The 25,240-nt window shown below is 41.5% G+C and overlaps 1 protein-coding gene across 14 annotated transcripts in view; it reads left to right on the forward strand.

The window, feature by feature from the left end:
- Nucleotides 1-25,240, forward strand: part of MTSS1 (MTSS I-BAR domain containing 1) — a 128,481-nt gene that overhangs the window by 19,757 nt on the left and 83,484 nt on the right. The window lies entirely within an intron of this gene.

The following is a 25,240-nucleotide window of genomic DNA, read 5'->3' on the forward strand; positions in this document are numbered from 1 at the left end:
CAATATTGAGTTTAACAGAATGCTGTGTGGTTTATACCATTTGTTGTAATAAAAAAAAGTCTAACTTGTTACATTGACAAGCAAATCTGTGAGACATCTGTTAGATGGACTTGCACTTCGAAAAAGCGACACGTGAAAAAGGAAGTAATCTTTTCTTTACTGAAAAAAACACTGGAAACCTGTAATTTAAATGCGTCATCAATCATGTGAACACTTCTTAATTACCATTTGAATTATATGTTGATGAATAATATTTTAGAAAGCAAGATTTACTGAAATCTGTATTCACTGACGCTTCTGTACCTTAAGTAAATGCAAAAGGCTTGATATTCAGCTGGTATAAATAAGCATAGGGTTGCTGAAGATTGGGCTGGTACCAGCTGATGCTGTGGCCTTTGATGTCTGTATATAATGATGATAGTAGCCTGTACTCGTAACCTTGAGGAATGTCTTTGCTTGTCCTTCCTCTTCTTTAAGTCTGATGTTACTGGTCAAAATTAATTTTCCTGGGCTGTGGGCTTCTCTGGGTAACCGTCTAAGCTTGTTGGTGAGTATGGAGGCCAAAATAGTGCAGCTGGCAGTCTTTCCAGGCTGCTGAGTTGGAAGGAAACAAAAGGCTGCTTGCTGCTTCTCTCTGATGTTGGATGCCCAGTGACCGAGGCATCGCGTGCAGATGTCCCTGCAGCAGTAGGGCATTCCCCATGGTCACTCTGTCCCTGGGCTCTGTTGATGAAGACCAAATCCAAAGTGCATACATCACTGCTGAGTGAGTGGCTTTTGGTCACCCCTAACCTTAGAGGTTTTGTAACATTTTCTTAAAGTCCTAATATGTCCTTGTCATTTGACTCTGAGAATAAGAAAAGTAATACTGCTAACGTGAAGAGTGTGCGTTTCCATTAGCAGCGTGCTAGCGCAGCCAGACTTCCATTTCCCTCAATTTCTGCCTAACAGGAGTAGTAGTAGCAGCTGCTGGAGCAAGTATCAAACCACAGAATGGCAAGAGGGAACAATATTTTGTTTTTCCTTTTTAAAGCTAATATGTACGTTCTGATAAGAAGTTCCTCATTATGTGCATACCTTCTGTAAATTATGGGTAATCTATTCATGTAAAATAATAAACACTCCAGAAAGTGGAATAGACTAAGGATGAGACTTGGATTTCTAACATGTCTTTCCTTTGAGCATGCTCTCTTCTATTTATCTTCCCTCCCCCAAAGGGAAAACAAAGTAAACGCTAACAAAATCCTTGAGACTTCTCTTCTGGCTGTGCTGGCAGGCTTATAGAACTTGCATTCAGATACCAGAACGACTGAAACTCTTCTACTTTTTGACAAAAATGGCTTGTGTGGGTTTTTGAAGGGTATTTTGCACTTTCTGCTGTGTTATTTGGACCCCGTCCAACAAGCATCGTGTCTTGTCTCTTATCTCTTCGAACACATCCTTTACAAAAGGAGCTCTGTAAATACGGGCCTGCCAAATTTGTATAGCTCCTCTGTTCTGTCTTTCTGCCTTCCCTGACTGAAAGGATGGAAGAGAATTTTGTTTTTATTTTTAGAAAGTGATGTTCGGGGCAAAGAATCAAAATTCCAAGCTAGTTGGTGGTTCTGATCTGCCTCCCAACCCAACTTCCACTCATGCCCATTTGAGTATTTACATATATATATATAAGTAGTCAGTTGCCTTGGAGCATCTCTGAGGTTACACATTGGTCCTTGAGCAAATACAAATCCTTCTAGCTTGCTATGGACAGGGATAAAAGCCTGGCCCCATTGAAGATGATGGCAAAATTCCCTACGACTTACTGGGACACAGTTTTAGAAAAATGTATTTCGCTGTTAGTATAAGCAACCATATTCAGAAAACAAAACCAAACAAACTTAGTGTTTTTCTTCTCTGATGTGAGGATTTTAATGGGCTCACAGTTTTCCCTTTTAGGAGTTATCTAACTTGGAACAATTCTTTGGGAAATTTTGCCTGTTATTTATCCCATTTATAAAATCCTGCTTCACACTGTTCGGGGGGTCTCAGTTAACCAAAGTCATCACAGTTCATTTTCAACTTCTGAGTGTATGTAAGACTTGTGTAGCTCTTTGCATGACAAAGGCAGGGGGAGGGTTGGCGTATTTTAAATCGTAAGGCTGGTTTATCACTGCATGAGCTAAATGCTTCTTCTGGGGACCGTGTATGAAAATATTGACGAAGGTGCTTGTTTTGGAGGGACAGTGTTAGTGCCTTGTAGGACGACTGCAGTGTTGTGAAGCTGTGTTCTATGTGTGGTTGCTTATAGTTTTACAGAAAGTGGCCTGCTATTTTTAAGACTCACTGATCTAGCTGATGAAAGCATTTTATCAGTCAGCAGAAGCACTCTCTGGCTACTCTTTAATCTGTTTGCATCAGCATTTGCTTTGAAAGAAGAAGAAAAAGTGTTTACATGGATGTACATGTCTACACACACGCAAGAGGAGATGATTACCTTTGCAGACACTAAATGTTCAAGTACGAGAGTTTATTTTCATCAACTCCAGTCCTTGTTCCAGCTGATATCTTTATCTACCTCGTGTGTCATTACCGCTGTTCCCAAACATTGGGTTTTCCCTTTTGGTGTGTCTTTCTTTCTATGTCATTTACTTCTGCAACGGTAACGATGTTTATCTTCACATTCCTATTTGGAGCTCATACAGAGGGCATAATTGGAGCTCTGCCTGTGGTGAAACCTATGGTTGGATGAGTCAGATAACCTGTATTTTGCTGTGTTTTCCTCACATTGTACCTTTTGAAGTAGGAAAAGCCCTGAACGTGAAGTACCTGCTGTTTTGTGGTGACTCAATACACAGATTAATTTCCTGACCAGCTCATTTCAGCTTTTTCTTCCTTCTTCGCTGTCTCTCTGTTTAGATATGTATCAACCCAAAGTTTAGTCTTTCTTTTCCCCTGAGTTCAGTTCAGTTCCCTCAGTTCAGTGTTTTTTTCATGTCAGCCCGACAAGGAAAAACACAAGGAAAGTAGTTCTGATGCACCTATTGCCAAAAGGTTTTATTTCTGTGGGTCTGACCATCTGAAAAACATCATTTGGATGGGGCACTCTGTCAAGTTACGTTGCTAGTTCTCTAATAATGCTGGCTGCGTAGCAGCTTGTACTGTTTTTTGCAGGTACCGGAGATTTTTAAAAACAAAATTCCTTCAAGTCTTTGCCTCTTGAGCTCTGACAAGACATATGCATCTATCTAGCAGTTTGTATTATTCAGGCTGCGTCTGTTTGGCATGCAGCCTGGCAGAACTTGTTGGTCTGCGGTGGAATCTGCTATTATTTCTCACTATGATTATTAGAGAGAATACTCACAAAATATTAAATTAAATAGATACATCAGGATACCTTTAAACCTCAGTGAAGTTTACTTTTGGGGAGAGGTGGGCTTGTGAGTTTTAGTTTGTGTTTTTCTCGTATGGCTTAAGTCTTTCAATATCTGAAATTTTGATGTTTATATCTGCATCAATTCTAACTGAAGCATGAAAGAGACTTAAGTCTGATTTCATTTAATAGCTATTTACCTAATATTTTATGCATTAAAATTTTATTCTCTTATGAAAGCAAGAACTGTACATCCCACATATAAACATATATCTCATATAAGCATATTATAAGTTGGGTTTGAACAGCATGTGTGTAAATTGCTTTGGTTTTTGTATGCTAGTATTCCTCTGCCCGTGCTGCATTTGAATGTCCTTTGTAGATAAGCGCTAAAATTCAGGAACTTGAAAGAGTTGTTGAGAAGAGTAACTATCCTCCTTGTTTCATGAGGGAGTTTAACGTGAAGACATGCATTCTATATCTACTTAATATGCCATCAGCGACTTCCGTGGAAAAAAAGCTGCCCCGATCTTGCCTACCTGCATCTTCACAGGTGTAAATTAAAATTTATGGAAAGATGATCTAAAAGCCTTGATTTACCCTGAAGCCTAAAATTGATCTTCAAAGTGAAATTGTTAACGAGGCAGCTAAAATCCACTCTTGTGGGCTTTTTGTTTTTCATTTGTATTGAAGGGTTTTACATATACAAAGGTGTGTTTGATATTAGCATATTGGTTAAATCACGTCAAGATTCGTTGGAGTGTATCGCACAGCTTTCTCTGGCCAGTTGGATTCCATGGATTGTAATGCTGTTTGAAGTTGCCGCGTTTCAACTTGGCAAGTGCTACTAAAGGTATGTTTTCCCTGCCTTTGGTAATTTTGACATCTGTCAGGCTGGTTGGCGCTATTTACATTTTCCATCTCTCTCATTTTACAGATGTCTGAGAGGACTTTAAGGCAATGCAGAGCTACTGACAAGAGGTGCAGGAAATTCCAGTTGAGGGTGCCTGGTGGGCAGAGGGGGGCTGAGGTCAGGGAGGGAAGAGCTGTGGATGGTCAGCCAGCTACAAAGGGACACTGAGCAGACCTGGAAGCAAAGCTCAGCCCAAGCCTGCGTGGCATGCAGCAGTGACAGGGTACCAAAACCAGCATAACCATTTTAGTGTTACCTGTTTGAGGAGCAGCGTATATCAGCGTGGAAGAGGTGCTCCATTAAAGTGTCTCTACTTTTTTTCAGGCCCCATTAAACTTTATCAGCACGCAGAAATGTAAATACGGTTTACTGCTTTTACTTACAGAATTAAATCTGATTAATATGTGAGAGTGTCTGCCTCGGGTAGCTCTTGTACTGCAGTAGTCAGTGACTACTCTTCATGTTTAATAAAGCTGCTTAAAATGGTACCTTTGCTGCAGATCTGTGTTCCTAGGCAGGCTCTGCATCTGTGTTGCTCCAGGTATTGTGTGAGTACACCTCCAGGTCGTCCTTGCTCTGGGTGTTTCGTTGCCTTAGCCAGGATATGATATGTATTGAAGTGGTTTTCCAAGGTGACAAGCTGCACATAGTGTTGCAGTGCTGGAATTAGCATCTTTTATCTCCCAAGCAAGTGTGCTTGGGCCTTTGGGCCTTCTGAACCAGTGTCTCACTTGCTGCAAATAAGGCACAGTGTGACCCCAGGGATAAATCTTTGTCACCACAGCAAAATGTTCTGGAGAGTCCTGAAAGGTGGCTCTTCCCACCCCCCCACCCCTAAAAAAAAAAAATGGGGGAGGGGAAAGACACCACAGTTTATAGCAGTAGACCTAAAATCTGTATAACACTTTGGAAATAAATTTCTGTGCTCCTGCCTATGGACTGGGGAGCTGTGATGAAGACATGGACCTGTTGGAGCGGGTCCAGAGTAGGGCCGCAAAAATAATCAAAGGGATGTAGCCCCTCTCCTGTGAGGACAGGCTGAGGTTGTTGGGGTGGTTCGGCCTGGAGAAGAGAAGGCTCTGGGGAGACCTTATTGCAGCCTTTCAATACTTAAGGGGCACCTACAGGAAAGATGGGGACAAATTTTTTAGCAGGGCCTGTTGTGATAGGACAAGGGGTGATGGTTTTAAACTAAAAGAAGGTAGAATTAGACTAGATAGAAGGAAGAAATTTTTTACAGTGAGAGTGGGGAAACACTGGCAAAGGTTGCCCAGAGAGGTGATAGATTCTACATCCCTGGAAACATTCAAGGTCAGGTTGGACGGGGCTCTGAGCAGTCTGATCTATTTGAAGACGTGCTCATTGTAGGGGGGTTAGACCATCTGGCTTTTAAAGGTCCCTTCCAACGCAAACTATTCTATGATGATCTGTGCATAATTTTAGAGTGAAAACAAAGCTGAGCACAAGAGGAAAGGGGTTCTCATTGTCCCATTCTTTTGTTTTTCTTATTCCTCTTTAACTTTAGATGCTCATACTCAAATAATGAAACCTTTATTTGAGCTTCCTGTCACTTAAGATAAGACTCTGTAATAAGCACTTACTCCTCCCATGGAGTCTTTGAAGTAAAATAATACAGTCCAGGCTTTTTCTTTGTGGATTTTCAAATATAAAATAATCAGGAAGAAAATTATTTAAATGAACCATTCAGTCTTCCATTATACTTTCATGAAGATGATGCAAAACACAGGACCAATTCAGAATCGTTGGCAGATAATTTTGAAGCTGGATGCATATTACACATCTGTTGCATTTTGAGAAGGGGGACTTGGAAATGGTGCTTACAAGTGCAGAAACTACAAAACACATATATAACAGGCAGTGCTATGTTATTTACTGTTTCCATATTCCTGTCTTTCTCGAGACAAGTAGCAAATGTTGGTCCGTGTCTTTCAATAAGCGTGGCACTCTGAGAACTCTGCTGCTGACGTGAGCCCATTTGGCTGGAGCAGTCAAAATGGGATGAACATCTTACGTGCCCAAACACAAGAAAAGTGGTTTGGTTATTACTGACTAGATTTTACATTTAGGGGGTTAAAAGGGCTGCTCTGCAGGTAAAGCATTACCATTGCCTTTTTTTGGGTGAGTGCATGCACTGCAGCATAAAGATATTTTATTTATTTATTTTGGTGGGGTTTTTTTCCCTTGAGGTCAAGACGAAATTTAGCTCAGGGTCGTTGGCAACATTTGTGGTGCTTTGATGCTCCTACCTAAGGATACATTTCCAGGGCAACAGATAGAAATAATCGCTATAATAACTTATATAGTCAGCTACCCCTTGGTACAGTGCACAATACGACGCATAAGATGTGTAAGTAGAGTTTGTATTTGCCCTACAACCCAGTAATTTTTTGAGCTTAAGGTGCTTTGCTAAGAAACTGAAGTATTATTAGGAAAGAGGTAAAGCTGCCAGGTGATTGTGTATGCTAACAGAAACAGAAAATTTGAATGGAAGACTAACTTCTGTGAAGGAGAAAAATAAAAAGGATGAGGGGGGAAGAAGCAAATAAGCTGCTTTAATACTGCATCCAAGGAGTGGGCAGGTATGGCAAGATAGGAGTGGCTGGCCTCTTTTTGTTTTTTTGTTTTTTTTTTTTTTTTTTTTTTTTTTTTTTTCGTGTCTGAATGTAAATCTACTCTCTGTCATCTGAATTGGAAATCTTTGAGGGTGTGGGGAGGGGCAATAGCAGAGAGTTAATTTTTCATATGCTCAATCTTGCAGTTCTTCCTCTCCCCATCCTTACACAACCGTGCTGCTTTTAGCAGGATAGAATATCGGGTCCTGATTTTTCTGCAGGCTTGGGGTGGATTGATTGTTCTTCCCAACTCCATGATGACTTCGTATCTCTGTGGACATCTTCACGCGGAGCACCTACACTTCAGTAAATAAGTACTGGTTTTGTAGCTACAAAGAGTTTTCTCAGTCTTTGCAATGGAACCAAACTTTCAATGTCTTAAACATCCAGTTTGGGAAATAATGAGGATAAATCATAAATGGCTCTGAGAATTTCATTCAGATAATTTATTAAGTTAGAAGCAAAGATGCAAAAGCATCCTTTTGATAATGGGATGTGGATTTGAAAATGGAGGCTGCGGTTTTGGTTGGTGGTTGATTTTCCCAGCGTAGCACATGTTCCTGTGGTGGGAGATCCCCTTTCAGGCTAATTCAGTCAGCCTTTTGATGTGATAAATTGCTAGTTGGCACACAGCAACAATTCTATAGTAACCACAACAAGAGAGTTGTTGCAGGTTGTTGGGTTTTTCTAATCTGTCACCAGTTGGATAGCAAAGGTAGCTGAAGATCTGTTTCCGTTGCATTTTATTTCGTACCTTACGTATTTGCCGTGAGACAGAAAGAGAGGTGGTGTGGGAGGAGAAATAAAAAATGAGTTGAGACTAAGCTAGGTTTCTATAAAGTCAGGTAGTGCTTCTTGCCTCGTGGGCCTTGCCCATGATGAACCGTGGAGGCAGCAGAGCAGTTGCTGTGCGTCTGCTGCCTCATCCCTTATGCCTTACGGATGTCTTGAGATGCAGGTTCAGCGGTTGTCCTCTTGTTGGTCGCCTCAGAGGCAGCTTCCAAGAAGACATAATGTGTTGATGAAAGGATCAAGTTGGTGCTGTCAACTGGCCTCATGCAAACTCACCAGACTCCTAGGGAGGTGAGCGTGGACCTGACCAGAGTTCAGGCGGTTACCTCAGCCTCGTTGCACCCCAGTCCACAGGTCCCTTGAGCCACTTGGGGCATTTTTTTTGTATCAGCAAGGCAATTTATGCGAAGGCTGTGGCATAAAAATCCATGCTTTGATTTGGGATGTCTTCTCCAAATACCTAAGTCTGTTCCTACCCTGGCTGGACAGAAAATATGTTTGTTTCTACTGACATAAGAGGTATACAAAAAGTGAAATTACAAGCTCCAGCAGCCTAATGTTGAATGGAGCGTCCAGAACAATGGAGCTCTGTCTAATTATTAACAAAAGCATTGACAAAAGTCATTAACGGAAGCACCAGTGACACTTGCATTGTCTAACAGGTTTTTTTGCTCTCCATAGTGCAATCTGCCTCCCAGAAGGATGCTCCTCCACGCGTTTCGGGAGGTGTCAGGACAGTAGATTGTGTGTGTTTGCTCTGCGTGTGTCCATGCAAACTAGCGTTCCTACTGCCAGGTGATTTACTCGTGATACGATTCACCTCATGTTTGCATACCTGCTGCTTCCAGGGAAGCCGTGCATGTTCATGGTAATAATGAGGTCTTGCTTAAAAATAGATCACCTTCCTTCATTTTCCTGTCCTTCTGTTTGCTCGACAATTTGTCGGGTGTTGCCAGCACGAATGTTTGTCCCTGTTGCTGTGCAAGCTGTTCACCCCGTCCCTCCTCCCCTCCATGTTAGTTTTCTTCAGTGCAGCAGTTCCCTGGTCTTTTCTTCCCTGGTTGAGGTAGCAAAACTTGCGCTGTTGAGGCTTACGGGTTCATTTAGAGAGGTGGGGAAGAGTCCCTGCTGGTTCTTGAATTTCACTAGAAAATTAGCATCTGCCTAGGACAAGAAGTGCATTGTGCTGTGTGTCTTCCTCTTCCACTCCCACACCTGATGAAGTCCGACCTGTAGAACTACTTCTGAAAAGTTAAAATAATATAATTACCTCGCTGTTTCACTTCAGGGCTCAGCACCATCCTCTTGCCTTTTTGCTTTCTACGATGGTTTTTCCTACAAATTAATCTGTGACCTGCCCTCCGTTTGGGTTGCTTTTTTGGACAGGGTGGAGATGGAAAGGAAGATGGGCTGTTTCCAAAGGAGCTCTGGGTTGTGACCTGACAGTATTTCCTGTGAAATGTTTGGACTCTGTGTACTTCCATACACTTAAACCTTTCTGCTGCTTTGCACTGCTTGCTTTTATTGTTGTTTTCACCTGGGTGGCTTGCGTGCAAAAATGAGCGTGTTTTCTAATCTAATGAAGCCGTTGGAAAACGCTGCAACCTTTGCAGCTGCCATCCCGACGCGGGCTTTGTCGAAACCACTTCAAAACTAATGGCAGTGGCAATTGTGTGGGTGGGAGGGGAGGGGAAGCACGTTCATCTGCAGCGTGGTGGTGTCACGGGGTAGGAGAGGTCTGGGTTTGTACAATCAGCCCCTGCAATTGTTGTGAAATTCTCCTCTCCTGCAGCATTTATTACTATGTAAAACTGAAATCTGCATGATTTCCTGCTGTGAGCGCCTGTGCCGAGGGACTGGTTTCTATAGTAACTAATATCAAGGAGCTGGCTGGGACTTCGCTTCGGAGCTGTATTTGAGCGTATTTCGCAGTTCGATGCAATCCTCTGCGAGTATTTGATTGATGACAAACAAGAAGTCGGGGGTTGTGGCTGCCATTGCTACGGTAGTAGCGCGTGCACCTCGGCATGTATGGTGAGGTCTAAAAATAGGCATTTTGCAAAATGTGGGAGTTGGAGGTGAGGTGGGGGGTGCGTCTTTTTTTTTTTTTCTCTCTATTTTATATTATTTTATTGTGTTTTTTTTTTTTTTCCTGAGGGGGAGGGCTGCTGAATGGAAACACCGAAGAATACACCGATGAGTGTTTGTTCTGGAGTCACTTCAGCCCACCCCGGAGTGAAACACAAACCTAGGAACTGGCTCCGTTTTCTCCCAAGGGTAACAGCCATTGCTGTTGCCACTGTTCTGTTTTGAAGCAGAGCTGGTGTTTGTTGTGCTGGGCATGATTAATAGCGCTGTTAATGCAGTTTCATCTGCAGGGCCATCTTCTGCCCTCACTTAGGCCCAGGCAGACCTACTAAATTTATTTGTTTTGCAGGGATAAGCTGGGAAGGGGTTGGAGGGGGTTGACATTTGGCTTGTAGATTGGAGGCTTTCAGGGTGACAGGCAATATGGAAAGCCTGCTTTGCACAGTTTGCAAGTAATCCAGAAAGGTATAGTGGGGTCAGGTGCTTGAAAATGAAACTTAATCTTCCATTTAGGGTCACTTTCAAAGTAAACCTTGCATCCTGTGGTGGAGGTGGGGAAGGAATGCAGAACAGTAGTCTCTGTCCAGAGAAGTCCTCAAACTACAGAAATTGGACCTAGGCAGGCAGCAATGGTTTGGGTCTTCCCACCCCCCCCCACCCCATATTGTGTTGAGGCCAAGCTTGAACTATGAAATAAGCTTGTGGCATTGATGAAATAGTCTGAAGCGTGAAGATGTCTTTACGTGTGACTGAAGGTCATTTTTCATGGCTGTGTGTATGAGCATGTGGTCCCCCTGCTTCTCTCCCAAGCTCTCTCTCTTCCCCCAAAAGTCAAGCATCTTCAAGGAGAGGGTGAAGTTGTGTGTCCGATGCACGTGTGTTTGTGCACACGCCTGGTTAAGTGAGGAGTGCCATTTGCTCAGCCAGCTCAAGGGGAGCCTTGACTTGGCCACCCCAAGAGCAGCCCCTTATTTGTTTGGTATTTGGGGATGCTGGAAGGAGCTGAGCAAGGAGACTGTAGAGAGGAAGAAATGGAGGAGGACAGAGAGGAGTTGCGTGTGTCGTGCTGGGAATATTTACGGGAGATCAGGTACGTATTCATGAAGAAATGAGACTTTTTATATTAAAAAATAAGTCTGTTCAGAGAGGTCGTCTTTTGTATTCACTGTTTACATATGCAAGTCCATAGTAAAAAATATTACAGTGATTATTTTTTTTTTTTTTAAATCATTACTGGATTAAGCTGGTTGCATCAAGAGAGTAGAGGAATGATGCGTTTGAATAATCTGAGATAATTTGACACTGAGATATGACCAGATTAACAGATTGAGAAGCAGTATTGGAAGCTATCATTCAAGAATATGATGACAGATGTTCCTGAGAAATCATCTTCATCTGCATGCTTGTGCAGAAGTAAAAAAATCTCCCTTTCCTGCAAGCAGGTATGAAGCAGAGTGCTACAATGAAGTTTTAGGATAAGAATTCGTTCTATTTACACAATACAGTGATGCAAGTCTGGAACATTGAGTTGTTATAAATAAATTAAACCCAAAGTCCATTTACTAAATACTTAAAGTGCATATTGTGATGGATTATCCCTGTTGTTAATGCTTGTTCATTTTCTGCGAGTCTGCAAAATCACTGGAGTCCAATAGAGCCCATTTCCTTTTGATGCTGTTGTGAATGTGTATTCATTTTAAATCTAGGTTATGTCGCATGGAGAATAGCAGCTCAGTGTGAGCGTTAGTGACTTTGGTTCAAAGGTAAAGAGTTCACATGTAGCTCTTCTGGAGCTACTGTGCAGGCAGGAGCCTCGGTTATGAATATAGTCAAGGGAATGTTTGAGCTATTAAGCTGAAATTTAGCTTGCTGCTGGGGAAATGAGTGCTGTCGCTGAGGATGTACCGTGATGCAAAGCCCTCTCCAGACTGTGTGGTTCAAGTGCACCATGTGCATTCAGGTTGGATAATTGATTTAGACTAAGAGATTTTAATCTTTCATTGTAAGCTTGAGGCTGGCCTAAGTAGCAGCTACAAACTCCGTGTTTTTCAATCTGTATTTTAACAAGGGTTTTAGCTATTCTCTCTGAAGTGCCTGTTTTGAGACCCTCTTTGCTTTTCACAATATATTTTCTTTGTTGGCAACCTTACTAATTTAACATGGCTTCCAAAATTGGGAGTGGGAGAAAAAGCTTGGTGGATGTTCCTAACTAGGGTGGAAGTGCTGGACTTCTGGTTTGCATCCATAAAGACAGTGAGGAAGGCAGTTGAGATGCTACCGTGAGGTGACTTCATGCACAGTGTAATTGAGCTTAAAGTTCAGATGTGAGTATTTTAAGCCAAATGTACTTGTTAGAATAAAGCTTTCTTGTTAAGGCTTTGTATTAGAGTTAATGGGTTTTCTCACAAGAAAAAAAAACTAATCCCTTCGAAAGTGCATACAACCATCCATCTGCTCATCGTGAATTTTGGATTTCATATTTTTGGGATTTTGGATTTTGGACCAGAGTGGCAAGAAGTCTTTCCAGTGCTCTGTGATAAGGTTGGTTAATGAAGACTAAAGTACAGCTATTCAGTATCCTTTCCAAAGCTCCTTGTCTCTACTGTACTATTTTGACTGTTGCCTAATGTGTTGGAAAAGGTCAGAATTTTGGTCTCTCTAGATTCTCAGTTTTTGAGGTCGTGATTGTCATGGATAAAATGGCTTATGTTTTTGAGTTCTTGCTTAACTTCAGTTTACTTCAAGTTAGTCCCGGTTTGGTTCTGAGTTATTTTCAGGAAGCTGGACTCAAAATTTGTGCCCGCTAGGTCTACACAGAATCTGAAGGATGTATGAATAGCTTTCTTATCTCTCTTTCTTTAAGAGAAAAGGTCTCTTAGATGAAACGCATTCAGCATGTAAAAAGCTTCTCATGACCAATGGGAGTAAACATTAAACTTTAATGATGCAGCTTTAAGTTGCACAGAAACAAACTGGGGCAAGTCAGTTCATTTTACCTTTGATTCACTGCTTCCAACAGTTACAAAGAGAAAAGGCTGAAGGGACACAAGGCAAATATGTGTCTCTTCCTTTATCTCTTTCTTGTCATGACATGTTTTGCCCCAAACAATAGCTTCAGTATGTAGATACACAGAATTTATAATTTCCAAGTATAACTTGGAGTTTTGGGGTTTTTTAAAGCAAGCAATGTGATAACAATAATTTACATAATCACAACGATTTCTGCTTAAAAGGAGATTTAGTTCTAGTTAAAGGACAATAAAATAAAGACTTCCAAGAACAGTCTTGGATTGTAGAGGTTTGAACATCCCCTGGGATGGAGATGTAAATTGGTAGTTTGACCACAAGACTTGGGTGTCCAACATTGCCAGACGTATCTGTTTTGTATGACCTATTTATAGCAATGAGAATTTCTTCTGGTCTTAATTTCTACAAAGTTTGTGCAAGTTACTTAATTATCTGTTCTTTTGGAGATGCATCATGAGGTGCCATGTAACTCCTGCAGAGTGGTTACATTAAAAATGTTGGGTCTGGAATTCCTGCCACCTAATTTCTTCAATAATGTTATTTAGGATCCTACAGATGCTGCTTTGCATGCCCAGAACTACCCAAAAAAACATCAGTGGGGCCGAACAGGTGGATACCTGCTCACAGAATCTTGGAGGCAGCTAGATTTTACCTTCGTCTCCTCTAATTTTTTTTCTTTTTTTTTTTTTTAAAGTCTGGGTTAACTTGTTTTCCAGTATGTCGTGAGTCTGTCTAGATTTCCCTGTCTGGTTCAGTTAGTTCTCCTTTCTAGAGGGCAGTGCTTGTTTTTATTGGAAAGAGGCTTACCTGTGGTTTTTTGTTTTCGATTTTTGTGGGTTTCCATGCTTTTTCCTTTCTTTCTGTGGAACTACATATTTCCTGCAGCATTTTCAGCATATTTGCATTAAGCTGGAGGATTCAGAAACATGTAACTTGGAGAAGAGCCTGGTTTTGCAAGAGGACTGGTAATAACAAGAGGTGAACAAGATGCAGTATTCCTGATTGTTTGGATGGGGTTAGGCCTAGCTGCAATTCTGTTACTCTTTCTCGATCCCTAAAACACTCAGGTGCTCTTCGCCTAATACATACGGACCTCTCTCAGTGGTTGTACAGGAAGGATTAAGGCAGACAAACTCGTTTCTGCCATGTAAAGAAGATGTCGAACTAGACAATCCTGAAAGCCTTGTTTTTAAAGCTCCACTTCCCTGGCCATATTAGTTCAGGTTTTAATTACATGATATTAAGATTTCTTAAATGCAGTATATTTGGACAAAGACCTTTCCATGCAGCAATGAACACTTCACTTGTAATAATTTGCCTCCTCTTTTGTTTTCTGTTAACTTGTTTTAGACTTCAGTTCTGTAGGTAGAGCTGCAGCTCTTTTTAGGATATTTAAAAGAGGTCTACAGGGAGTTTGCTTTGTGGGAAGAGTTGTCAAAGCCATCTCACTAGTTTAAGCTATGATGAAAACCATTTTAATATTTTTATGAGGCTATTTTTAGACTCAGTTGTGCTGGAGGAAGAGTAGGAGTAGAGCTGCTTTGGCAGGCAACGTGAGGAACAGCATTTCTAGTTTGGATGGGTATGTAATGTAATATACCAGTTATAACTTACCAGTTAATTAAATCTGTTTGGGAAGGTTTCTGTGGGAGCGCTAAACAGCGACAGCCTCGTACGATTTAAATATCAGTGAATCACCTTAGTATGGACAACTGGAAAGGTAGATTTTGGAGAAAAAGTAGTTTCTAAGCTTAAAAAAAAAAGTCTCTTGGGTTATCCTTATTAATAGACATCTAGTGCATAATTCAGATTATTTATTTTTTAAGTAGTAGGGTGAAACATGGTTAGAGGATGAATTATTCACTCCGGTTACCTGTCCAAGAGGCAAAGATGGCAAATTCTGCCCCGTTGGTGAGAGAACTGTGCTTTGATAAGTAGGGTCGAGTGAATGAATGGTGGCAGACAGGTGACCAGCATTTTAGGGTTTACATATGGAAAGCATCCGGCCATGAAGCCCCTCAGGCTCCTTGTCTCCTTACCTTTTGTTTCTTAGCCAACTGAATGCCTCTGCGTCTTACAGACAGAGAGCAGCCTGTCTGGCTTCACTCCTCTTCCCTGGTCATCTGCTTCACCTTGGGTTTGAAATATGTATGGCGGCAGCCATGTGCTGCTGACCACAAAAGGAAAACTTGGCTTTGATTGGAGTTTCATCTTGCAGTGGCTGGTCTCAGTCTGCAGGAGAAACCGTACCAGGGTTTCAAAGCATCGAAGTGATTCACAGCTAATTTTCTTTTTAAGGAGCAGAAGGACCATTAGATCATCTAACCTGATTATCTCTGGAGGATTGGTCAGGGCTTAGTCTACTGCAGGCATCGTGCTGGACGCAGCCGTGGCTGCAGCCCGCCAGCAGCGAGGCGTGGGAACGGGCAGCAGCTGCGGAGTCGCAGATGTGCTGGAAAAGGCTCCAGCTGCATCTTCTTTGTACAAAAATATATGTAAAAAAAAAAAAAAATATTTATATTTAACCAAACTAGTACCCACAAGAAGTCTTGCTTGGATTGCCTTCCTTGACTCGAGTCCTGAAGGAAATACAGACATTGGGTTTGGTGGTGTCTATCATCTGTGGATTTTGCATAAAAATTACAGACAGGGGAGGGACTGTCTTGCGACATCTCGGTGCGGGCAGGAGTATGTACCACCTTCTGTAACACGCGAGTCTCGTGGTGCTCACGGAAACAGCTGCGCCAGGCCATAGCCAGGAATAGGTAATGTGTTGTGAGCTGGTAACTCCCATTTCGCTGTGGTGAGCTGCAAGAGTCTAAACAAAAACTGCAGTGAAGAGATCCGCTGTTGTTGTCCTGTCTCATGACCCCCTGTACAGCGCAGAGCTCCTGTGGTTCATGCCAGTATTGGTAACTGTCAAATTCTCGTCAGAATTCCTCAATTTTGTATGCTTTCTTTTTTTCCCTCCCTCTGTTGTTAGACTAAGATTTAAAAATAACCCACCCCTACCCACCCCCACAGCAAACTGCCTGAAGACTACCTCTTCCTATGGGGCAAGCGGAGTTGTGTCGGTGGGAGAGAAGCCGACAGTGGAGCCTTGCATCTTCATTTCCTACAGACTTATTTCATTAATGAAATAGATGGTGGTGTAGCGGGTCACTTAACGCTTGTGTGTTTTGCAGCTTTTGTCTGCGCTGGGAGGAGAGGAGACCAAAAGCACAGCTGCAGCAGGGGCTGTGGAAGTTGCAGGTGTGAGGGTGGCTGGAGGATGCCAAACTGCCATCTGTGGTGATGCTTTGTGATTTATTTTTTTTTTTTTTCCGCAGTCCACTTTCCTAGAAATGAGAGCAAGAATATAAAATAACAGTGAGTAACTGAAGATAGCTTTCCTCCAGTTCCTGCTGCTTTGCTGTTTAGCCAGAAATCTGTGACAGTGTAAGAGTTGAAGCTGCATCAGGTTTAAAGGATGAGTGTAGGTGGTGCCCTGCCCAGCGTGTTCAATTTTTCCTGTGTTGCTTTAAGCGTGTTTGTCCCCTGCTGTCTAGAAGAAGTGGCGAAACAGAAGAAAGAAGTTGCAGGTGTTATTTGCGTGAAATTGTACAAAGAGAAGAAAAGCAGAAACGTACTGCTTTGCTTATTTATGTGGTTCGTACACATTTTTGTGCCTGTGTTCTGACATTTTAAAGCTAAGTAAGTAGGGTAAGTGACCTTAAGCATTTAAAAAAAGAAAAAAAAATTGTGATGGTTGCCATAATTAAGTCAGTGATGTCCTGTATGCATTTTAAGTTCCTAGTTCTCGTATGCCACTAAATTTTTCTGTCTGGTATGCAGCATGTCTGCTTGTTCACAGAATGCCCTGGAGCTGCATGGATTCCCTCGTACTGTGTGCAGAGTGCTTTATAACACTGAGAGGCATGTGTTCTGGCTAGAGAGATGTACTTGGAGCCGTGCTTTGGATTGCACAGATAATAGTTTCCAGGAGTGGTCATGAGGATCAGCAGAAGGAGCTTTGAAGAACGATCTTTGGCTGAAGAGAAGCCCTTTGCTTGCGGCTGGGGTAATTCGGGCTGCTCTGAAATGTAGAGCCTGAGCAGCTATTTTCCCAAACAGCTTGGGAAATAATAGAGAGGGGGACTCTGAGCGTACTGTCTTTCCTCTCTTTTCCTCCTTATTTGCACTACAAGGAGCTAGGCACCGAGGGAACTCGTTTTCTTTTAAAGTTGGAGACATTTGCATAGGGCAAGTTACGTTCACTGCTGTCTACTTTTGAGACGCTTCCTTTTGGAAGTAGAGGCTTTAAGCAGCTGGAAGACCAGAAATACAGCACAATGCATTACCGACTGTATTTGTCATTCTCCTCTAGAGAGAAAATGTGCTGGTTAAGTTGAGCAATTTCTTTCTTTTTTTTTTTTTTTTTTTTTTAATTGGAGAGAATGGAGGTGCTGGTCTGTATTCAGCTTGCAAAAAAAAAAAATCCTACTTTGTGGATGTGCAAATTGGAATTTCAACTATCTGGACAAAAGTGATGGGCACTTAATATAAACAAGTTAATATCTCAGTATCCGTTCATGGAGTTGATTGACTAGTCTCCTTATAATGGTGAAATTTACATATTTATGGGGTAGTCTTACAGTTTGAGCAATTTTTTATTCAATTACATTTAATTAGATGAACTACTGCTAGATGTTTTTTCTTTTTATAGAGGGTGAGAGATTTTTCTGTTTAAGAAGACTGAGAAGAATTAACAGATCATTTGGCGACAGATGTCCAGCAGCTTGTAACACGCAATTTTTCTTGCTCTCCAGACCACTTCAATTGGATGTGTCCACTATATCTGGAGAAAACAGCTTTAGACCTTGCAGATTTGCTAGTTCTGCTACGCAACGGCCAGACTGGCAGGGAATATTTTTATTATATGACATTTGAAATAACATCTTAAGGCTACTTTCTTGTGCTGCACTGCACGTTCAGTAGTCCCAGATAGTTATTCACTTTAGAGCCTGTCTTTCAGTGGTAAGCATTGTATTTTTGGCGTTAAAGCAGTGATAACTTCAACTGCTAGGTCTCTGGTTTCTACCCAGTTCCTGTGACCTGTACAGTTAGTGTGTACAACAGGCTGTGACCTTCACGTGTCGTATGCTGTACCGTCACAGTGGGTCATAATACCGCAGGTGGTGTGACCTGTCATCACCTGCTGCAAGGGGACTGGAAATGAGCTATTCTAAGGCTTCATTGAAAGGATGTATCGCTCCTGCAAGTTAGCTGGTGGAAATGACTGGTATGGGGCCTTCGTAGATCTGCTGGATTAATTACTGTGATAGGCAGGAAAAAGTTGTGGATCAAGACAGTATGTAAAATGTAGAGGATCCCAGCATACTTGCTAGCCAGTTGGACCATCATCTTTCTCCATGAGCAAGGTTTGCAGAGCCAAGTAGAAAGTATAGTCACCTTCAGAGTATCCTTCTCCTGCAGAATTTGCCGCTTTTGGCATGCGGGACCTCTTCAGCAGTACGTAGCGGCCATCCTAGTGGTTGGAGAAGCTTTTCTTACCTGCTGGTTGTCTGAAGATGGAATTGCATGAATCTAGAGAGGTTTATTTCTCAGGATTGAGGTTGAGTGCTTTATTTCAAAAGGGATGCGCTGCAGGATGAGTTAGTGCTAGATCCATGCCTCTGCCTTGCTTTGAGCTTTGTCAAGGCACCGATCCTGACAGCTGCTGAATGTTCAGAAAACAAGATGAGCCTACACCGTCTTCAGAGCTGCATGAGGAGCATGGAAGCTGAGTGATAATGCAATTGCAGGTCAGTAAACTGGAGGTTAATCATTAACAGTGTTTTTAATGAACTTTCTGATTGCGAGACCTTTGAGACAATGTCTGCGTGCTCAGCACTCTGGCTGGGCTTGCCTTGGAACAAGAATGTCGGCAGAAGAGATTTTGTTCATAGCACCATCAGAATAGCAGTTTGAGAAGCCCTAGCTCTTCTAATTTCTGAGACACACCACGGAAGTAACTGAAAATGTAGGGATTTAGTCCAGGAGCATGATTTCTTTTAATCTGTGAATCTTAATTTCTTTTTTTAAAAGCAACTGTTTTATTTTGATTAAGGTAATGCAAAACACAGGTCGTGCAGTTTTCGAGTAGGTCTTACTGGTACGGGCATCTCTAATAGCTCAGACATGTTTCATTCAAATTAAAAAATACAGGGGCCTGTTCATAAACCTCCAGAGCAGGTTTATGGCACGGACACTGACTGAGGCTACTTGTTCATTTCGAGAGTGGATTGGATATTCAGCTCTTAATTCCTATGAATAGGGTTTTTCTTAGCTAACCTCATTTGAATGGAAGTGGGAGAGTGGGGGAGGAAAAAGAAATGGGAGGGGGTGTTCACGTTTGTGGAGGCGATTTTTTTTTTTAAAAAAACCTAAACATTATCTGCTGTGAATCGTACTCTGTCATATACACGCCGTTAAAGTGTAAGATGGACTTTTTTAGCTGCTGGAATAAAAATGTCTGTGACCCTTTGAGATTAACAATAAGTTGCAATGCTAAATTTGGCGCTTTGTAATTAAGGAATCTCCCTTACTAATTTGTACCACTGGCTGGAATGTGGGCAGTGCATTGAGAACGTATCCCTTCAATTTTGGCTGTTCTGTTTGTGACTTCATGGTGCTGTGTGATATTCTGTAGAAGACTCGAGTGAATCAGGATGGCTTCTGGGGCAGCATCCTGGTGTTCAGGGACATCCCAATGCGAATTCTTGACTTCATCACACATTTTGATCTTTGTGCTTGCACGTTTTATGTTTTCCAGTTGGTGGCAATTGTAACTTTCCTGTGTGCAAGGGAGGTGGAAATGGGGTAGGTAGAGGAAAAATCATAGGAAGGGGAAACTTAGTGGTTGTTTATAAAGTATTTTCCCATAACTGTTATTGAGAGAAAGTATTGCAGACTTGCAGCAACATAAAAAGGAATTTTACTACACCCTCTTTGGCACACTTTAAAGTTGTGTTATGGCACGGCAAGTGGATTTTCTGGACCCACTAGGATCTTCGCTCTTACAGAGGTTGCTTGGGTTTTGTTTAAGTTTTTCTCTCTCAGACTTCTGAAGACAGGATGCATTGTTTAAAAGTGACAGTACTTGATGTAAAAATAAAACCAAAAAGCCTTCAACAAAATGAGTATCTTGCAGCTAGCGTGTATGGCAAAAGAAAGGCTTGCTGCTAATTCGGACAGCATTTGTGCCTGCAGTTTAGACAAGCTGAGAAGATGGACAAAATAACTGGTTTTCCAGCTATAGATTTTTGCTGTTGTTGGCTTCAGAATCTCTTCAGACATGATGGTCAGACAAAATATAATGTAAGTATTTATGTAAATAAATATTTTGCCCTGATGGTAGAGCAGATTCTATCAGTTCCATGTTTGTACTGCTGCAAATTTGGGTGCAAAAATGATTTTATTTTTTTTTCTTTACACTCGTTCTACATCGTCTTCCAACTCTATGAATTGATAGAGCACATCTGTGCTACTTGGGAACAAACAAGTATGAAGTCATGGTCCCTTAAATAGCTTGTAGGATGGAAATGCTGAAGACAGCCTTCTTTTCATCTCCTGTGGGCCCTCTTGTACGGGACTCTGGAATCTTGGCTTTGATTCTTCATGCAGAGTCTTCACAATATCCACATCTGGGCTATGAATGTAGCTGAGAACAGATCTGCTTTAGATCTTCATGGCTAATAATAACTTTAAAAAACAAATGCTTCTAGCAGAGGAATGTTTGTGTGGTCTCTAACACAGACTGAGCTAAGACAAAAAGGAAAATCCCGTAGTATCCAAATAGCCTTGAACTGGTATCAGATGCCGGAGTTGTTCAAGCAATTTTCTCTCAATTGACAAAGAATTTATTTTTAACTTACTAAATCTTCTCTGTCACAGTTAAAATTCCTATCTCGTTTTTCTTTTCTGATATCTGCAAATTCTCGCAGATATTCTGCATTATATTTAACACAGTCTCTGTTTAAAAAACGGTATTTTGCAGAGCTTATTGTTTCCGTTGTTTCCTTTTTGTAATAACATATTAGATCCTTTTCACTAGCATACATTTTAAATCACATTTTCTTGGTAGCAGGATGTTATCTGTTTAAACAGCACTGCTCAGTGTTTCTTAATAACAGGTAAAAGATTAATTTGTGTTTAACTGCTAATTACTAGTACACCCGCGTCTTATAAAAATACCAGTAATACCCCAAATATCACTACTACAGGCACAGGAAAACCTCATAATTGAAATAGTTGAGTAAACATATCAAGCACATAGCAGGTGGAAGGAAGAGAAAATTGATGATCGGACATTTTTATTTCTAAGTGTCATGAGGGTTGCGCCTAATTGTGAAATAGTGACTAAAAATGAGAGGAGGAAAAGCGATTGGCAATACTTCCTCCTCCTCCTTCTAAGGGGAAGCGGCATCGCACAGCTGACCTGGGAGTGTGTGCCAAGAGATGACATGAGCGTCTCGGACTCGAGTGAATGTTGCTGTGGTCTTCACAGTGTCTGAGGGGGTAGGGTGAGGCAGGGAGGACGACTGCAGGACTTTTCAGTGTTGGAACAGAATAGGAAACAAAGTTCAAATGAACCTCCTGACGAAAGGTGGAAGAGTTCAAGGTGGCAGCAAACGCATTGCAGGTGTCAGCTTGACAGCTTTGGGCACGAACTTGCTCCTGGGTGCCCGAAAGAGGAAAAAAAATTCTAGTTGGGTTGGAATTTCTTACACTATTACTTTTTTTTTTTTTTAATTGGAAGACAGTAAACATGGGAATAGGCAATGGCTTAAACTCTTCAGGGTGTTTTACATCACGCAGTCCAGTCTGCACTGAAAACAGGCAAGTTCAATGAATTTGAAGTTATGAATTTGCTGTTGAAGTTCATGTGGCTTTAACAGCAAGTCTGACTCAATTGGTTCACACGTGTTTTAAAAAAAAATAAATTAGTAAGTAGGAGTAAAGGTTTAAAATTCAAGAATAAACCTGTCTCTTCCTGGCTTAAGCACCAACTGTTGCCGGTGGATGCGGTGTGCGGCACGTGAGATGGGGCCTTAATAAGTTGCCCTTTGAGAGCATGCCTTGGCGCCGCACCCTTGTTTGCTGCTGCCGTTTTTAGAGATAAATGACAGTCCGTAAAGAAGCATGGATGCTGAATCTGACATCCTGTATCTTTAGTCTTGGGGGAAATGCTGTAATTTAGTCTTTGTGGAAGGAAAATGTAGATCTCTTACTGTATAATTAAGACTACACAAATTGTTTTGACTTCTCATTCCCTATGTCCACCCAACAGTCAAGGTCCAAAACTATCAACGTCTTAAACAGGGAGACAGAAAGGGAGATTGAGAAGTTTCATATAAACTGAAGAAGTAAGGGTTAAACAGATATGTGAATTTAGTGGTAACAGGTTTTTTAAAGAATTAAATGGTTTGTTTATTCTGCCTTACTCATTTAATTACAGTAGTGTATTAAACCTTGTGTTTGCAGTGAAGTAACCAGTAACAGACATGTTTAGGTTACATTTTTTGCAGAGACAAGTCTCTGCAAAAAAGTGTATTTGCTATATTTGCACACCCACGTAGATATAATAGGTGTCTGCTTTTAGCTTCGGATACTTGTTGAACAACCAGAAATGGGTTTCTGGAGCCTCTGACACATTTGAAAACCAGCGCTTGAATGGGAGGCCAAGGTTCACATTGGTCATGCAGGACAGAGTATGTTTGTTATCAAACTGTATGACAGAGAAACAAAATTTGGGGGATTGCTTCGAAAGCTTCCCAGGCGTGTAAAAGGAGTGTTGAATCCTTTTAGTCTCATGTAAACTGAAGTGAATTTTCAAGTTCCTCTAGAACTTGGGCTCTTCTTCACCTCCCTCTCAATATTCTTTTGGATCTGAAATCCTTGATATTTCAGTAGAATAAAGGGAAACTTAGGGTTTTAAGGTAGCTGGTTTTCAGTTGCTGCTCTTCATGTGTATTTTCTCAGAAGTAAAATAATGCTGAAGTAGCACAGCAGTGGCACTGTTGGTATTAAGGAGGAGGGAGGATTAAGGCATAGTTCAGCTTTTGCTATCATTATCCATTTTCACATGTTGCTAGCGGAAACGTTTTGACTTCCTCTGTCAAGAAGCAGATTAGTTGCTCCAATTGTGCAGTTTAATTTTCCTTTTAAAATACCGCATCATGAAGTTCTGGTTCACGGTCAGGAAGACTTTTTTCCAAAGTCTTTCGATTCTCTTTCCCACAGAAACAGAATGGGAATTGAGTAGATATTAAATCAAGCAGCATCTGAATACATAATTAGTCACCCAAGCCTCAAATAGAAAGCCACTTGGAAGCTCACATTTTCTCATTCAATTCTCAAGCCAAACAAGTGTCTAATAACAGCATTAATTCTGGAATTTGGAACTGTTTTTTCCACTACCATAATAAGGTACTCTTGATAACCATTAATACAGTTTGTAACTATTCCAATAGCAGTTTACAAAAAAAAAAAAAAGGACACTTTTCTACTGTCCAGTTAGTTAATTTGTGGAAGGAAAAGAACTGCTTTCAGAAACTGGTGGTTTGGAAAGGGGGGGTTTCAAATAAGTCTCCTGTTTTATGGATTAATTACTGAATATCCCTTTAGTTCTGAGGCGGGAATTTTATTTTCTTGTGACTATTTTCAAGAGGAAAATGAAATCCCAGGAAGGAAGCGATGGAGAAATAGTTTAACAATGGGACCTACAGAATACATTAATCTAAATGTGAGTGCTTAATGGCATGAAACGTGTTCTGGAAGATATCCCTCGGATAGAGGTAACCTGCGCTTGCTAGCAGAAAGCTGCATCCTGTTGATGTCAACCAACTGTAAGGAAATACTGCTGGCTTCTACTTAAAATAGGATTAAAATAGGCTGTGTGGCTTCCATGAAAGTGTATTGTCCTTGACTTGCTGAGACTGATCATTTTATGAAGAGTCCAGAGAAGATCCTTGCCTATCTCCAAGAAGCTCAACTTTGGTTCCCCCAAAACGCACGTGTGTGCAGTTGCCAAACGGCTGGTACCAGTTGTGGAACCTCCCCGGAGGCTGTTAGCTGGTCAGATGGTTCTTGGTGCCTTTAAATATAGCAACACAATGAACAGTGAAACTCTAAAGAGTATAAACTTATAGTATTTCAGCAAAAGTAAAGCTTTGGTATCTCACCATCTTGTTTGCATCCTACAGACTAGTGGGACTTGATTTATACCACGGAATCACACACAGAATGGTTTGGGTTGGAAGGGACCTTAAAGATCACCTAGTTCCAACCCCCCTGCCATGGGCAGGGACACCTCCCACTAGACCAGGTTGCACAAAGCCCCATCCAGCCTGGCCTTGAACACCTCCAGGGATGGGGCATTCACAGCTTCTCTGGGCAACCTGTTCCAGTGCCTCACCACCCTCCCGGTACTCTTTATTGTATTGCCTGACTGACTTTCTGAAGCTAGCTGGCTGCTCCATAAACGGTGGGGAGCATGCTTGGTCCGTGCACTTAGAGCAGTGAATTCCATTACCTTTAATTAACTTTCAAAAAAGATATTAAAAAGGAGTTGCACCTGGTTAACGACATGGCTTTGGGAAAAACAAATACCTGTGGAGTGCCTGATTTAGAGATACAGAGATTTGGTGGCATGGCTTTACTGAAAATCCAGTTTTGGCAAAATAATTTATGCTAGCTACCCGTAGCTTCAATGGGACAGGGAAAAAGGCATATAAAGCTGAATAGCTCTCATGTGATGAGGTTCTTATGGGTGTGTTTACACCCAAAATAGAGAAAGCACCAGAATAAATACACTGGTGTTTATGGCAGAACTGTGTATTCTGTTTGGTGTGCTAACACAGCAAACAGTGTGAAACGCTAGTGACCCGGGAGTGAGTATTTATGTAATTTGGTGATTTCTACAGTACTGTCCTTGTTGTTCTCTGCTGCATGAGAACCCCCTCTTATGCTGTAGCACGTGATTTTATTTATTTATTGCATCCAGACATTAATTTGGGGACTGACAGTTCTGTGTAGCCGCATTTATGAATGATGTAGATTGTCTTGACCAGATTTAGCAAATGGAAATGTTTCTCTGCACCAGTGACTTAAAAATCTCCCTTACGGTACCTGAAAAATATGAGTTTGCATACCTTCTTCCTGGGGAATCACCAGTTTAGCTTTTGTGGTCTTCTACATTATGATTACGGCTTGTCATAAGATACGATGTTCCAAATATAGCCCGATGAGATAAATGGGATCTCTTCACAGAGGTGACATCATTGGAGTAAATGGAAGAATTGTAGCCAAATGCGATCCATTGCTCTTGCCATTTTCTTGTGGCCTCTTTTATGGGAACATCGCAGTGCTATTGACCCTCGCTTTTTTTTTTTTTTA

The sequence above is a fragment of the Rissa tridactyla genome, chromosome 2, assembly GCF_028500815.1.
Source record: "Rissa tridactyla isolate bRisTri1 chromosome 2, bRisTri1.patW.cur.20221130, whole genome shotgun sequence".
NCBI classification, from domain to species: Eukaryota; Metazoa; Chordata; class Aves; order Charadriiformes; family Laridae; genus Rissa; species Rissa tridactyla.